The sequence below is a fragment of the Ambystoma mexicanum genome, unplaced genomic scaffold (assembly GCF_040938575.1).
Source record: "Ambystoma mexicanum isolate Mex_15411 unplaced genomic scaffold, UKY_AmexF1_1 Mex_scaf20, whole genome shotgun sequence".
Lineage (NCBI taxonomy): Eukaryota > Metazoa > Chordata > Amphibia > Caudata > Ambystomatidae > Ambystoma > Ambystoma mexicanum.
Genome location: NW_027182434.1, coordinates 1,703,560 through 1,717,041, shown reverse-complemented (window position 1 = coordinate 1,717,041; position 13,482 = coordinate 1,703,560). Strand labels below are relative to the sequence as shown.

At 51.5% G+C, this 13,482-nt stretch overlaps 13 non-coding genes across 13 annotated transcripts; 5 read left to right on the top strand and 8 right to left on the bottom strand.

Moving 5' to 3' along the window:
* Nucleotides 1-1,292: 1,292 nt before the first annotated feature.
* TRNAL-AAG (transfer RNA leucine (anticodon AAG)) lies at nt 1,293-1,374 on the bottom strand. The gene has a single exon. It is a non-coding gene; the product is annotated as a tRNA-Leu (tRNA).
* A 1,336-nt stretch (nt 1,375-2,710) lies between these two features.
* TRNAL-AAG (transfer RNA leucine (anticodon AAG)) lies at nt 2,711-2,792 on the bottom strand. Its single transcript has one exon. It is a non-coding gene; the product is annotated as a tRNA-Leu (tRNA).
* Nucleotides 2,793-4,128: 1,336 nt separating this feature from the next.
* On the bottom strand, nt 4,129-4,210 carry TRNAL-AAG (transfer RNA leucine (anticodon AAG)). The gene has a single exon. It is a non-coding gene; the product is annotated as a tRNA-Leu (tRNA).
* Nucleotides 4,211-4,751: 541 nt separating this feature from the next.
* Nucleotides 4,752-4,823, top strand: TRNAD-GUC (transfer RNA aspartic acid (anticodon GUC)). Its single transcript has one exon. It is a non-coding gene; the product is annotated as a tRNA-Asp (tRNA).
* Nucleotides 4,824-5,597: 774 nt separating this feature from the next.
* Nucleotides 5,598-5,679, bottom strand: TRNAL-AAG (transfer RNA leucine (anticodon AAG)). The gene has a single exon. It is a non-coding gene; the product is annotated as a tRNA-Leu (tRNA).
* Nucleotides 5,680-6,220: 541 nt separating this feature from the next.
* On the top strand, nt 6,221-6,292 carry TRNAD-GUC (transfer RNA aspartic acid (anticodon GUC)). The gene has a single exon. It is a non-coding gene; the product is annotated as a tRNA-Asp (tRNA).
* A 774-nt stretch (nt 6,293-7,066) lies between these two features.
* On the bottom strand, nt 7,067-7,148 carry TRNAL-AAG (transfer RNA leucine (anticodon AAG)). The gene has a single exon. It is a non-coding gene; the product is annotated as a tRNA-Leu (tRNA).
* Nucleotides 7,149-7,689: 541 nt separating this feature from the next.
* On the top strand, nt 7,690-7,761 carry TRNAD-GUC (transfer RNA aspartic acid (anticodon GUC)). The gene has a single exon. It is a non-coding gene; the product is annotated as a tRNA-Asp (tRNA).
* Nucleotides 7,762-9,158: 1,397 nt separating this feature from the next.
* TRNAD-GUC (transfer RNA aspartic acid (anticodon GUC)) lies at nt 9,159-9,230 on the top strand. The gene has a single exon. It is a non-coding gene; the product is annotated as a tRNA-Asp (tRNA).
* A 774-nt stretch (nt 9,231-10,004) lies between these two features.
* On the bottom strand, nt 10,005-10,086 carry TRNAL-AAG (transfer RNA leucine (anticodon AAG)). Its single transcript has one exon. It is a non-coding gene; the product is annotated as a tRNA-Leu (tRNA).
* A 541-nt stretch (nt 10,087-10,627) lies between these two features.
* TRNAD-GUC (transfer RNA aspartic acid (anticodon GUC)) lies at nt 10,628-10,699 on the top strand. The gene has a single exon. It is a non-coding gene; the product is annotated as a tRNA-Asp (tRNA).
* A 774-nt stretch (nt 10,700-11,473) lies between these two features.
* On the bottom strand, nt 11,474-11,555 carry TRNAL-AAG (transfer RNA leucine (anticodon AAG)). The gene has a single exon. It is a non-coding gene; the product is annotated as a tRNA-Leu (tRNA).
* A 1,387-nt stretch (nt 11,556-12,942) lies between these two features.
* Nucleotides 12,943-13,024, bottom strand: TRNAL-AAG (transfer RNA leucine (anticodon AAG)). The gene has a single exon. It is a non-coding gene; the product is annotated as a tRNA-Leu (tRNA).
* Nucleotides 13,025-13,482: the final 458 nt, after the last annotated feature.

Genomic DNA, 13,482 nt, shown 5'->3' with positions numbered 1-13,482 from the left:
GCTTTAGTGCTTTGCCTTTTCTCCTTGGAAAGTCTGGAGACAGGCAGTGGAAGGGCAGGCAAACTGTCAGGTGCGCAGAGGAGGGGAGACCATGAGGCAAGGTGGGAGATGGGGGCAAGAAGTGAGAAAAAAACTAATCGCAAGCTAGGGCAGGATTCGGAAAGTGAAGCCGAAAAGGGGCTTAGCATGCAGCCCAGGGGTTTCTTTGACTGTCCTAAGCCCACAGGGACTTTGCCGTCCTCAGCTCATGAGACTTGAGATGGGTAGCTTGATTTGCTGAGGAAATGCGGGATGACAGATTCAACTCTGGAGTCAAACATAGCCCGGAACTATCGCCTTAAACTGAGTTTTAAGCCTGGTGCCGATAAAAAGAAAGAAATTAGCCTTAGATCGGGCAAGCCGTTTGACGGGGGAAAATGAGACCCCCCTAGGCCAGCTAGGTGGTCGCTGGATGCTGTGCAGACATCAGCAGCTGTTCATTTCATGCCCTCACGTCTCCTCGTTAGTATAGTGGTCAGTATCCCCGCCTGTCACGCGGGAGATAGTTCTTGACAAATATTCTTGAAGATTAGGCTGAGTCAAGTAGGGAATGGGTGCCAAGAACTGACTCTTTAAGAAAAAAGCACCGGCAACGCTAGTCATCGTACAATATTTATGCACAATTGCTTACATTAGGCGGCCGGTCCACTTTATTGAGTCCCCCTCAGCACCATTTAGTGCTCCTGTTGTCTGCGAAGTCCAAATTGTAACCCTGAATCAGTTCCTCTTCTGACCCTTTGTATCATGTTACATGACGAGTAATGATCACCTGTTAGCTTTATCCCTAATTATAACTCTCACTCTTTCCCTGCATCTAACCCTAGCTCTAATCCCATCATTAACCTCGGTCCGGGCACACGCGTGAACCCTTACTCTCATCTCAGCCTCTCCTGGTGATACATCACACCTGGGATCGTTTGCTCCCTGTGGGCTGTGGGAAATTTGCTACCAGCACGCCCTGGAAGTGGGGCTCATTCCGCTGCAACGGGAGGTCTTCCCAGGACGCGTCACAGCTCAACGCAAGAGCTCCTGGGTTTCGAAGGCTCTTGCAGCAAGCCTTCACAAAGCAGCAGGGAGCGCCGTTCCAGATGGGAAACTTGAGACTGGATGTCCAGAAAAGCAAGACGTCAGAAGCGAAACCTTTTTCCTGCAGGGTGTGGCATACCATCCGCTTGCTCATTGCGACAGAGGTGGCACTAATGAAGGAAGAGGTCAACGTTACGTTCTTCTTTAAAATGCAAGGCCAGGAAAAGTGGCAGCGGTGGGATTTGAACCCACGCCTCCGAAGAGACTGGAGCCTTAATCCAGCGCCTTAGACCGCTCGGCCACGCTACCTCCCTGCTAGTCGCCGAAAGCGGAACTTGACCCGTTGCCCGGCCCGCTTTAGTGCTTTGCCTTTTCTCCTTGGAAAGTCTGGAGACAGGCAGTGGAAGGGCAGGCAAACTGTCAGGTGCGCAGAGGAGGGGAGACCATGAGGCAAGGTGGGAGATGGGGGCAAGAAGTGAGAAAAAAACTAATCGCAAGCTAGGGCAGGATTCGGAAAGTGAAGCCGAAAAGGGGCTTAGCATGCAGCCCAGGGGTTTCTTTGACTGTCCTAAGCCCACAGGGACTTTGCCGTCCTCAGCTCATGAGACTTGAGATGGGTAGCTTGATTTGCTGAGGAAATGCGGGATGACAGATTCAACTCTGGAGTCAAACATAGCCCGGAACTATCGCCTTAAACTGAGTTTTAAGCCTGGTGCCGATAAAAAGAAAGAAATTAGCCTTAGATCGGGCAAGCCGTTTGACGGGGGAAAATGAGACCCCCTAGGCCAGCTAGGTGGTCGCTGGATGCTGTGCAGACATCAGCAGCTGTTCATTTCATGCCCTCACGTCTCCTCGTTAGTATAGTGGTCAGTATCCCCGCCTGTCACGCGGGAGATAGTTCTTGACAAATATTCTTGAAGATTAGGCTGAGTCAAGTAGGGAATGGGTGCCAAGAACTGACTCTTTAAGAAAAAAGCACCGGCAACGCTAGTCATCGTACAATATTTATGCACAATTGCTTACATTAGGCGGCCGGTCCACTTTATTGAGTCCCCCTCAGCACCATTTAGTGCTCCTGTTGTCTGCGAAGTCCAAATTGTAACCCTGAATCAGTTCCTCTTCTGACCCTTTGTATCATGTTACATGACGAGTAATGATCACCTGTTAGCTTTATCCCTAATTATAACTCTCACTCTTTCCCTGCATCTAACCCTAGCTCTAATCCCATCATTAACCTCGGTCCGGGCACACGCGTGAACCCTTACTCTCATCTCAGCCTCTCCTGGTGATACATCACACCTGGGATCGTTTGCTCCCTGTGGGCTGTGGGAAATTTGCTACCAGCACGCCCTGGAAGTGGGGCTCATTCCGCTGCAACGGGAGGTCTTCCCAGGACGCGTCACAGCTCAACGCAAGAGCTCCTGGGTTTCGAAGGCTCTTGCAGCAAGCCTTCACAAAGCAGCAGGGAGCGCCGTTCCAGATGGGAAACTTGAGACTGGATGTCCAGAAAAGCAAGACGTCAGAAGCGAAACCTTTTTCCTGCAGGGTGTGGCATACCATCCGCTTGCTCATTGCGACAGAGGTGGCACTAATGAAGGAAGAGGTCAACGTTACGTTCTTCTTTAAAATGCAAGGCCAGGAAAAGTGGCAGCGGTGGGATTTGAACCCACGCCTCCGAAGAGACTGGAGCCTTAATCCAGCGCCTTAGACCGCTCGGCCACGCTACCTCCCTGCTAGTCGCCGAAAGCGGAACTTGACCCGTTGCCCGGCCCGCTTTAGTGCTTTGCCTTTTCTCCTTGGAAAGTCTGGAGACAGGCAGTGGAAGGGCAGGCAAACTGTCAGGTGCGCAGAGGAGGGGAGACCATGAGGCAAGGTGGGAGATGGGGGCAAGAAGTGAGAAAAAAACTAATCGCAAGCTAGGGCAGGATTCGGAAAGTGAAGCCGAAAAGGGGCTTAGCATGCAGCCCAGGGGTTTCTTTGACTGTCCTAAGCCCACAGGGACTTTGCCGTCCTCAGCTCATGAGACTTGAGATGGGTAGCTTGATTTGCTGAGGAAATGCGGGATGACAGATTCAACTCTGGAGTCAAACATAGCCCGGAACTATCGCCTTAAACTGAGTTTTAAGCCTGGTGCCGATAAAAAGAAAGAAATTAGCCTTAGATCGGGCAAGCCGTTTGACGGGGGAAAATGAGACCCCCTAGGCCAGCTAGGTGGTCGCTGGATGCTGTGCAGACATCAGCAGCTGTTCATTTCATGCCCTCACGTCTCCTCGTTAGTATAGTGGTCAGTATCCCCGCCTGTCACGCGGGAGATAGTTCTTGACAAATATTCTTGAAGATTAGGCTGAGTCAAGTAGGGAATGGGTGCCAAGAACTGACTCTTTAAGAAAAAAGCACCGGCAACGCTAGTCATCGTACAATATTTATGCACAATTGCTTACATTAGGCGGCCGGTCCACTTTATTGAGTCCCCCTCAGCACCATTTAGTGCTCCTGTTGTCTGCGAAGTCCAAATTGTAACCCTGAATCAGTTCCTCTTCTGACCCTTTGTATCATGTTACATGACGAGTAATGATCACCTGTTAGCTTTATCCCTAATTATAACTCTCACTCTTTCCCTGCATCTAACCCTAGCTCTAATCCCATCATTAACCTCGGTCCGGGCACACGCGTGAACCCTTACTCTCATCTCAGCCTCTCCTGGTGATACATCACACCTGGGATCGTTTGCTCCCTGTGGGCTGTGGGAAATTTGCTACCAGCACGCCCTGGAAGTGGGGCTCATTCCGCTGCAACGGGAGGTCTTCCCAGGACGCGTCACAGCTCAACGCAAGAGCTCCTGGGTTTCGAAGGCTCTTGCAGCAAGCCTTCACAAAGCAGCAGGGAGCGCCGTTCCAGATGGGAAACTTGAGACTGGATGTCCAGAAAAGCAAGACGTCAGAAGCGAAACCTTTTTCCTGCAGGGTGTGGCATACCATCCGCTTGCTCATTGCGACAGAGGTGGCACTAATGAAGGAAGAGGTCAACGTTACGTTCTTCTTTAAAATGCAAGGCCAGGAAAAGTGGCAGCGGTGGGATTTGAACCCACGCCTCCGAAGAGACTGGAGCCTTAATCCAGCGCCTTAGACCGCTCGGCCACGCTACCTCCCTGCTAGTCGCCGAAAGCGGAACTTGACCCGTTGCCCGGCCCGCTTTAGTGCTTTGCCTTTTCTCCTTGGAAAGTCTGGAGACAGGCAGTGGAAGGGCAGGCAAACTGTCAGGTGCGCAGAGGAGGGGAGACCATGAGGCAAGGTGGGAGATGGGGGCAAGAAGTGAGAAAAAAACTAATCGCAAGCTAGGGCAGGATTCGGAAAGTGAAGCCGAAAAGGGGCTTAGCATGCAGCCCAGGGGTTTCTTTGACTGTCCTAAGCCCACAGGGACTTTGCCGTCCTCAGCTCATGAGACTTGAGATGGGTAGCTTGATTTGCTGAGGAAATGCGGGATGACAGATTCAACTCTGGAGTCAAACATAGCCCGGAACTATCGCCTTAAACTGAGTTTTAAGCCTGGTGCCGATAAAAAGAAAGAAATTAGCCTTAGATCGGGCAAGCCGTTTGACGGGGGAAAATGAGACCCCCCTAGGCCAGCTAGGTGGTCGCTGGATGCTGTGCAGACATCAGCAGCTGTTCATTTCATGCCCTCACGTCTCCTCGTTAGTATAGTGGTCAGTATCCCCGCCTGTCACGCGGGAGACCGGGGTTCAATTCCCCGACGGGGAGGTTAAACCGTTTCTGGATTTTTTTTAGTTCTTGACAAATATTCTTGAAGATTAGGCTGAGTCAAGTAGGGAATGGGTGCCAAGAACTGACTCTTTAAGAAAAAAGCACCGGCAACGCTAGTCATCGTACAATATTTGTGCACAATTGCTTACATTAGGCGGCCGGTCCACTTTATTGAGTCCCCCTCAGCACCATTTAGTGCTCCTGTTGTCTGCGAAGTCCAAATTGTAACCCTGAATCAGTTCCTCTTCTGACCCTTTGTATCATGTTACATGACGAGTAATGATCACCTGTTAGCTTTATCCCTAATTATAACTCTCACTCTTTCCCTGCATCTAACCCTAGCTCTAATCCCATCATTAACCTCGGTCCGGGCACACGCGTGAACCCCTACTCTCATCTCAGCCTCTCCTGGTGATACATCACACCTGGGATCGTTTGCTCCCTGTGGGCTGTGGGAAATTTGCTACCAGCACGCCCTGGAAGTGGGGCTCATTCCGCTGCAACGGGAGGTCTTCCCAGGACGCGTCACAGCTCAACGCAAGAGCTCCTGGGTTTCGAAGGCTCTTGCAGCAAGCCTTCACAAAGCAGCAGGGAGCGCCGTTCCAGATGGGAAACTTGAGACTGGATGTCCAGAAAAGCAAGACGTCAGAAGCGAAACCTTTTTCCTGCAGGGTGTGGCATACCATCCGCTTGCTCATTGCGACAGAGGTGGCACTAATGAAGGAAGAGGTCAACGTTACGTTCTTCTTTAAAATGCAAGGCCAGGAAAAGTGGCAGCGGTGGGATTTGAACCCACGCCTCCGAAGAGACTGGAGCCTTAATCCAGCGCCTTAGACCGCTCGGCCACGCTACCTCCCTGCTAGTCGCCGAAAGCGGAACTTGACCCGTTGCCCGGCCCGCTTTAGTGCTTTGCCTTTTCTCCTTGGAAAGTCTGGAGACAGGCAGTGGAAGGGCAGGCAAACTGTCAGGTGCGCAGAGGAGGGGAGACCATGAGGCAAGGTGGGAGATGGGGGCAAGAAGTGAGAAAAAAACTAATCGCAAGCTAGGGCAGGATTCGGAAAGTGAAGCCGAAAAGGGGCTTAGCATGCAGCCCAGGGGTTTCTTTGACTGTCCTAAGCCCACAGGGACTTTGCCGTCCTCAGCTCATGAGACTTGAGATGGGTAGCTTGATTTGCTGAGGAAATGCGGGATGACAGATTCAACTCTGGAGTCAAACATAGCCCGGAACTATCGCCTTAAACTGAGTTTTAAGCCTGGTGCCGATAAAAAGAAAGAAATTAGCCTTAGATCGGGCAAGCCGTTTGACGGGGGAAAATGAGACCCCCCTAGGCCAGCTAGGTGGTCGCTGGATGCTGTGCAGACATCAGCAGCTGTTCATTTCATGCCCTCACGTCTCCTCGTTAGTATAGTGGTCAGTATCCCCGCCTGTCACGCGGGAGACCGGGGTTCAATTCCCCGACGGGGAGGTTAAACCGTTTCTGGATTTTTTTTAGTTCTTGACAAATATTCTTGAAGATTAGGCTGAGTCAAGTAGGGAATGGGTGCCAAGAACTGACTCTTTAAGAAAAAAGCACCGGCAACGCTAGTCATCGTACAATATTTGTGCACAATTGCTTACATTAGGCGGCCGGTCCACTTTATTGAGTCCCCCTCAGCACCATTTAGTGCTCCTGTTGTCTGCGAAGTCCAAATTGTAACCCTGAATCAGTTCCTCTTCTGACCCTTTGTATCATGTTACATGACGAGTAATGATCACCTGTTAGCTTTATCCCTAATTATAACTCTCACTCTTTCCCTGCATCTAACCCTAGCTCTAATCCCATCATTAACCTCGGTCCGGGCACACGCGTGAACCCCTACTCTCATCTCAGCCTCTCCTGGTGATACATCACACCTGGGATCGTTTGCTCCCTGTGGGCTGTGGGAAATTTGCTACCAGCACGCCCTGGAAGTGGGGCTCATTCCGCTGCAACGGGAGGTCTTCCCAGGACGCGTCACAGCTCAACGCAAGAGCTCCTGGGTTTCGAAGGCTCTTGCAGCAAGCCTTCACAAAGCAGCAGGGAGCGCCGTTCCAGATGGGAAACTTGAGACTGGATGTCCAGAAAAGCAAGACGTCAGAAGCGAAACCTTTTTCCTGCAGGGTGTGGCATACCATCCGCTTGCTCATTGCGACAGAGGTGGCACTAATGAAGGAAGAGGTCAACGTTACGTTCTTCTTTAAAATGCAAGGCCAGGAAAAGTGGCAGCGGTGGGATTTGAACCCACGCCTCCGAAGAGACTGGAGCCTTAATCCAGCGCCTTAGACCGCTCGGCCACGCTACCTCCCTGCTAGTCGCCGAAAGCGGAACTTGACCCGTTGCCCGGCCCGCTTTAGTGCTTTGCCTTTTCTCCTTGGAAAGTCTGGAGACAGGCAGTGGAAGGGCAGGCAAACTGTCAGGTGCGCAGAGGAGGGGAGACCATGAGGCAAGGTGGGAGATGGGGGCAAGAAGTGAGAAAAAAACTAATCGCAAGCTAGGGCAGGATTCGGAAAGTGAAGCCGAAAAGGGGCTTAGCATGCAGCCCAGGGGTTTCTTTGACTGTCCTAAGCCCACAGGGACTTTGCCGTCCTCAGCTCATGAGACTTGAGATGGGTAGCTTGATTTGCTGAGGAAATGCGGGATGACAGATTCAACTCTGGAGTCAAACATAGCCCGGAACTATCGCCTTAAACTGAGTTTTAAGCCTGGTGCCGATAAAAAGAAAGAAATTAGCCTTAGATCGGGCAAGCCGTTTGACGGGGGAAAATGAGACCCCCCTAGGCCAGCTAGGTGGTCGCTGGATGCTGTGCAGACATCAGCAGCTGTTCATTTCATGCCCTCACGTCTCCTCGTTAGTATAGTGGTCAGTATCCCCGCCTGTCACGCGGGAGACCGGGGTTCAATTCCCCGACGGGGAGGTTAAACCGTTTCTGGATTTTTTTTAGTTCTTGACAAATATTCTTGAAGATTAGGCTGAGTCAAGTAGGGAATGGGTGCCAAGAACTGACTCTTTAAGAAAAAAGCACCGGCAACGCTAGTCATCGTACAATATTTGTGCACAATTGCTTACATTAGGCGGCCGGTCCACTTTATTGAGTCCCCCTCAGCACCATTTAGTGCTCCTGTTGTCTGCGAAGTCCAAATTGTAACCCTGAATCAGTTCCTCTTCTGACCCTTTGTATCATGTTACATGACGAGTAATGATCACCTGTTAGCTTTATCCCTAATTATAACTCTCACTCTTTCCCTGCATCTAACCCTAGCTCTAATCCCATCATTAACCTCGGTCCGGGCACACGCGTGAACCCCTACTCTCATCTCAGCCTCTCCTGGTGATACATCACACCTGGGATCGTTTGCTCCCTGTGGGCTGTGGGAAATTTGCTACCAGCACGCCCTGGAAGTGGGGCTCATTCCGCTGCAACGGGAGGTCTTCCCAGGACGCGTCACAGCTCAACGCAAGAGCTCCTGGGTTTCGAAGGCTCTTGCAGCAAGCCTTCACAAAGCAGCAGGGAGCGCCGTTCCAGATGGGAAACTTGAGACTGGATGTCCAGAAAAGCAAGACGTCAGAAGCGAAACCTTTTTCCTGCAGGGTGTGGCATACCATCCGCTTGCTCATTGCGACAGAGGTGGCACTAATGAAGGAAGAGGTCAACGTTACGTTCTTCTTTAAAATGCAAGGCCAGGAAAAGTGGCAGCGGTGGGATTTGAACCCACGCGTCCGAAGAGACTGGAGCCTTAATCCAGCGCCTTAGACCGCTCGGCCACGCTACCTCCCTGCTAGTCGCCGAAAGCGGAACTTGACCCGTTGCCCGGCCCGCTTTAGTGCTTTGCCTTTTCTCCTTGGAAAGTCTGGAGACAGGCAGTGGAAGGGCAGGCAAACTGTCAGGTGCGCAGAGGAGGGGAGACCATGAGGCAAGGTGGGAGATGGGGGCAAGAAGTGAGAAAAAAACTAATCGCAAGCTAGGGCAGGATTCGGAAAGTGAAGCCGAAAAGGGGCTTAGCATGCAGCCCAGGGGTTTCTTTGACTGTCCTAAGCCCACAGGGACTTTGCCGTCCTCAGCTCATGAGACTTGAGATGGGTAGCTTGATTTGCTGAGGAAATGCGGGATGACAGATTCAACTCTGGAGTCAAACATAGCCCGGAACTATCGCCTTAAACTGAGTTTTAAGCCTGGTGCCGATAAAAAGAAAGAAATTAGCCTTAGATCGGGCAAGCCGTTTGACGGGGGAAAATGAGACCCCCCTAGGCCAGCTAGGTGGTCGCTGGATGCTGTGCAGACATCAGCAGCTGTTCATTTCATGCCCTCACGTCTCCTCGTTAGTATAGTGGTCAGTATCCCCGCCTGTCACGCGGGAGACCGGGGTTCAATTCCCCGACGGGGAGGTTAAACCGTTTCTGGATTTTTTTTAGTTCTTGACAAATATTCTTGAAGATTAGGCTGAGTCAAGTAGGGAATGGGTGCCAAGAACTGACTCTTTAAGAAAAAAGCACCGGCAACGCTAGTCATCGTACAATATTTGTGCACAATTGCTTACATTAGGCGGCCGGTCCACTTTATTGAGTCCCCCTCAGCACCATTTAGTGCTCCTGTTGTCTGCGAAGTCCAAATTGTAACCCTGAATCAGTTCCTCTTCTGACCCTTTGTATCATGTTACATGACGAGTAATGATCACCTGTTAGCTTTATCCCTAATTATAACTCTCACTCTTTCCCTGCATCTAACCCTAGCTCTAATCCCATCATTAACCTCGGTCCGGGCACACGCGTGAACCCCTACTCTCATCTCAGCCTCTCCTGGTGATACATCACACCTGGGATCGTTTGCTCCCTGTGGGCTGTGGGAAATTTGCTACCAGCACGCCCTGGAAGTGGGGCTCATTCCGCTGCAACGGGAGGTCTTCCCAGGACGCGTCACAGCTCAACGCAAGAGCTCCTGGGTTTCGAAGGCTCTTGCAGCAAGCCTTCACAAAGCAGCAGGGAGCGCCGTTCCAGATGGGAAACTTGAGACTGGATGTCCAGAAAAGCAAGACGTCAGAAGCGAAACCTTTTTCCTGCAGGGTGTGGCATACCATCCGCTTGCTCATTGCGACAGAGGTGGCACTAATGAAGGAAGAGGTCAACGTTACGTTCTTCTTTAAAATGCAAGGCCAGGAAAAGTGGCAGCGGTGGGATTTGAACCCACGCCTCCGAAGAGACTGGAGCCTTAATCCAGCGCCTTAGACCGCTCGGCCACGCTACCTCCCTGCTAGTCGCCGAAAGCGGAACTTGACCCGTTGCCCGGCCCGCTTTAGTGCTTTGCCTTTTCTCCTTGGAAAGTCTGGAGACAGGCAGTGGAAGGGCAGGCAAACTGTCAGGTGCGCAGAGGAGGGGAGACCATGAGGCAAGGTGGGAGATGGGGGCAAGAAGTGAGAAAAAAACTAATCGCAAGCTAGGGCAGGATTCGGAAAGTGAAGCCGAAAAGGGGCTTAGCATGCAGCCCAGGGGTTTCTTTGACTGTCCTAAGCCCACAGGGACTTTGCCGTCCTCAGCTCATGAGACTTGAGATGGGTAGCTTGATTTGCTGAGGAAATGCGGGATGACAGATTCAACTCTGGAGTCAAACATAGCCCGGAACTATCGCCTTAAACTGAGTTTTAAGCCTGGTGCCGATAAAAAGAAAGAAATTAGCCTTAGATCGGGCAAGCCGTTTGACGGGGGAAAATGAGACCCCCCTAGGCCAGCTAGGTGGTCGCTGGATGCTGTGCAGACATCAGCAGCTGTTCATTTCATGCCCTCACGTCTCCTCGTTAGTATAGTGGTCAGTATCCCCGCCTGTCACGCGGGAGACCGGGGTTCAATTCCCCGACGGGGAGGTTAAACCGTTTCTGGATTTTTTTTAGTTCTTGACAAATATTCTTGAAGATTAGGCTGAGTCAAGTAGGGAATGGGTGCCAAGAACTGACTCTTTAAGAAAAAAGCACCGGCAACGCTAGTCATCGTACAATATTTGTGCACAATTGCTTACATTAGGCGGCCGGTCCACTTTATTGAGTCCCCCTCAGCACCATTTAGTGCTCCTGTTGTCTGCGAAGTCCAAATTGTAACCCTGAATCAGTTCCTCTTCTGACCCTTTGTATCATGTTACATGACGAGTAATGATCACCTGTTAGCTTTATCCCTAATTATAACTCTCACTCTTTCCCTGCATCTAACCCTAGCTCTAATCCCATCATTAACCTCGGTCCGGGCACACGCGTGAACCCCTACTCTCATCTCAGCCTCTCCTGGTGATACATCACACCTGGGATCGTTTGCTCCCTGTGGGCTGTGGGAAATTTGCTACCAGCACGCCCTGGAAGTGGGGCTCATTCCGCTGCAACGGGAGGTCTTCCCAGGACGCGTCACAGCTCAACGCAAGAGCTCCTGGGTTTCGAAGGCTCTTGCAGCAAGCCTTCACAAAGCAGCAGGGAGCGCCGTTCCAGATGGGAAACTTGAGACTGGATGTCCAGAAAAGCAAGACGTCAGAAGCGAAACCTTTTTCCTGCAGGGTGTGGCATACCATCCGCTTGCTCATTGCGACAGAGGTGGCACTAATGAAGGAAGAGGTCAACGTTACGTTCTTCTTTAAAATGCAAGGCCAGGAAAAGTGGCAGCGGTGGGATTTGAACCCACGCCTCCGAAGAGACTGGAGCCTTAATCCAGCGCCTTAGACCGCTCGGCCACGCTACCTCCCTGCTAGTCGCCGAAAGCGGAACTTGACCCGTTGCCCGGCCCGCTTTAGTGCTTTGCCTTTTCTCCTTGGAAAGTCTGGAGACAGGCAGTGGAAGGGCAGGCAAACTGTCAGGTGCGCAGAGGAGGGGAGACCATGAGGCAAGGTGGGAGATGGGGGCAAGAAGTGAGAAAAAAACTAATCGCAAGCTAGGGCAGGATTCGGAAAGTGAAGCCGAAAAGGGGCTTAGCATGCAGCCCAGGGGTTTCTTTGACTGTCCTAAGCCCACAGGGACTTTGCCGTCCTCAGCTCATGAGACTTGAGATGGGTAGCTTGATTTGCTGAGGAAATGCGGGATGACAGATTCAACTCTGGAGTCAAACATAGCCCGGAACTATCGCCTTAAACTGAGTTTTAAGCCTGGTGCCGATAAAAAGAAAGAAATTAGCCTTAGATCGGGCAAGCCGTTTGACGGGGGAAAATGAGACCCCCCTAGGCCAGCTAGGTGGTCGCTGGATGCTGTGCAGACATCAGCAGCTGTTCATTTCATGCCCTCACGTCTCCTCGTTAGTATAGTGGTCAGTATCCCCGCCTGTCACGCGGGAGACTGGGGTTCAATTCCCCGACGGGGAGGTTAAACCGTTTCTGGATTTTTTTTAGTTCTTGACAAATATTCTTGAAGATTAGGCTGAGTCAAGTAGGGAATGGGTGCCAAGAACTGACTCTTTAAGAAAAAAGCACCGGCAACGCTAGTCATCGTACAATATTTGTGCACAATTGCTTACATTAGGCGGCCGGTCCACTTTATTGAGTCCCCCTCAGCACCATTTAGTGCTCCTGTTGTCTGCGAAGTCCAAATTGTAACCCTGAATCAGTTCCTCTTCTGACCCTTTGTATCATGTTACATGACGAGTAATGATCACCTGTTAGCTTTATCCCTAATTATAACTCTCACTCTTTCCCTGCATCTAACCCTAGCTCTAATCCCATCATTAACCTCGGTCCGGGCACACGCGTGAACCCCTACTCTCATCTCAGCCTCTCCTGGTGATACATCACACCTGGGATCGTTTGCTCCCTGTGGGCTGTGGGAAATTTGCTACCAGCACGCCCTGGAAGTGGGGCTCATTCCGCTGCAACGGGAGGTCTTCCCAGGACGCGTCACAGCTCAACGCAAGAGCTCCTGGGTTTCGAAGGCTCTTGCAGCAAGCCTTCACAAAGCAGCAGGGAGCGCCGTTCCAGATGGGAAACTTGAGACTGGATGTCCAGAAAAGCAAGACGTCAGAAGCGAAACCTTTTTCCTGCAGGGTGTGGCATACCATCCGCTTGCTCATTGCGACAGAGGTGGCACTAATGAAGGAAGAGGTCAACGTTACGTTCTTCTTTAAAATGCAAGGCCAGGAAAAGTGGCAGCGGTGGGATTTGAACCCACGCCTCCGAAGAGACTGGAGCCTTAATCCAGCGCCTTAGACCGCTCGGCCACGCTACCTCCCTGCTAGTCGCCGAAAGCGGAACTTGACCCGTTGCCCGGCCCGCTTTAGTGCTTTGCCTTTTCTCCTTGGAAAGTCTGGAGACAGGCAGTGGAAGGGCAGGCAAACTGTCAGGTGCGCAGAGGAGGGGAGACCATGAGGCAAGGTGGGAGATGGGGGCAAGAAGTGAGAAAAAAACTAATCGCAAGCTAGGGCAGGATTCGGAAAGTGAAGCCGAAAAGGGGCTTAGCATGCAGCCCAGGGGTTTCTTTGACTGTCCTAAGCCCACAGGGACTTTGCCGTCCTCAGCTCATGAGACTTGAGATGGGTAGCTTGATTTGCTGAGGAAATGCGGGATGACAGATTCAACTCTGGAGTCAAACATAGCCCGGAACTATCGCCTTAAACTGAGTTTTAAGCCTGGTGCCGATAAAAAGAAAGAAATTAGCCTTAGATCGGGCAAGCCGTTTGACGGGGG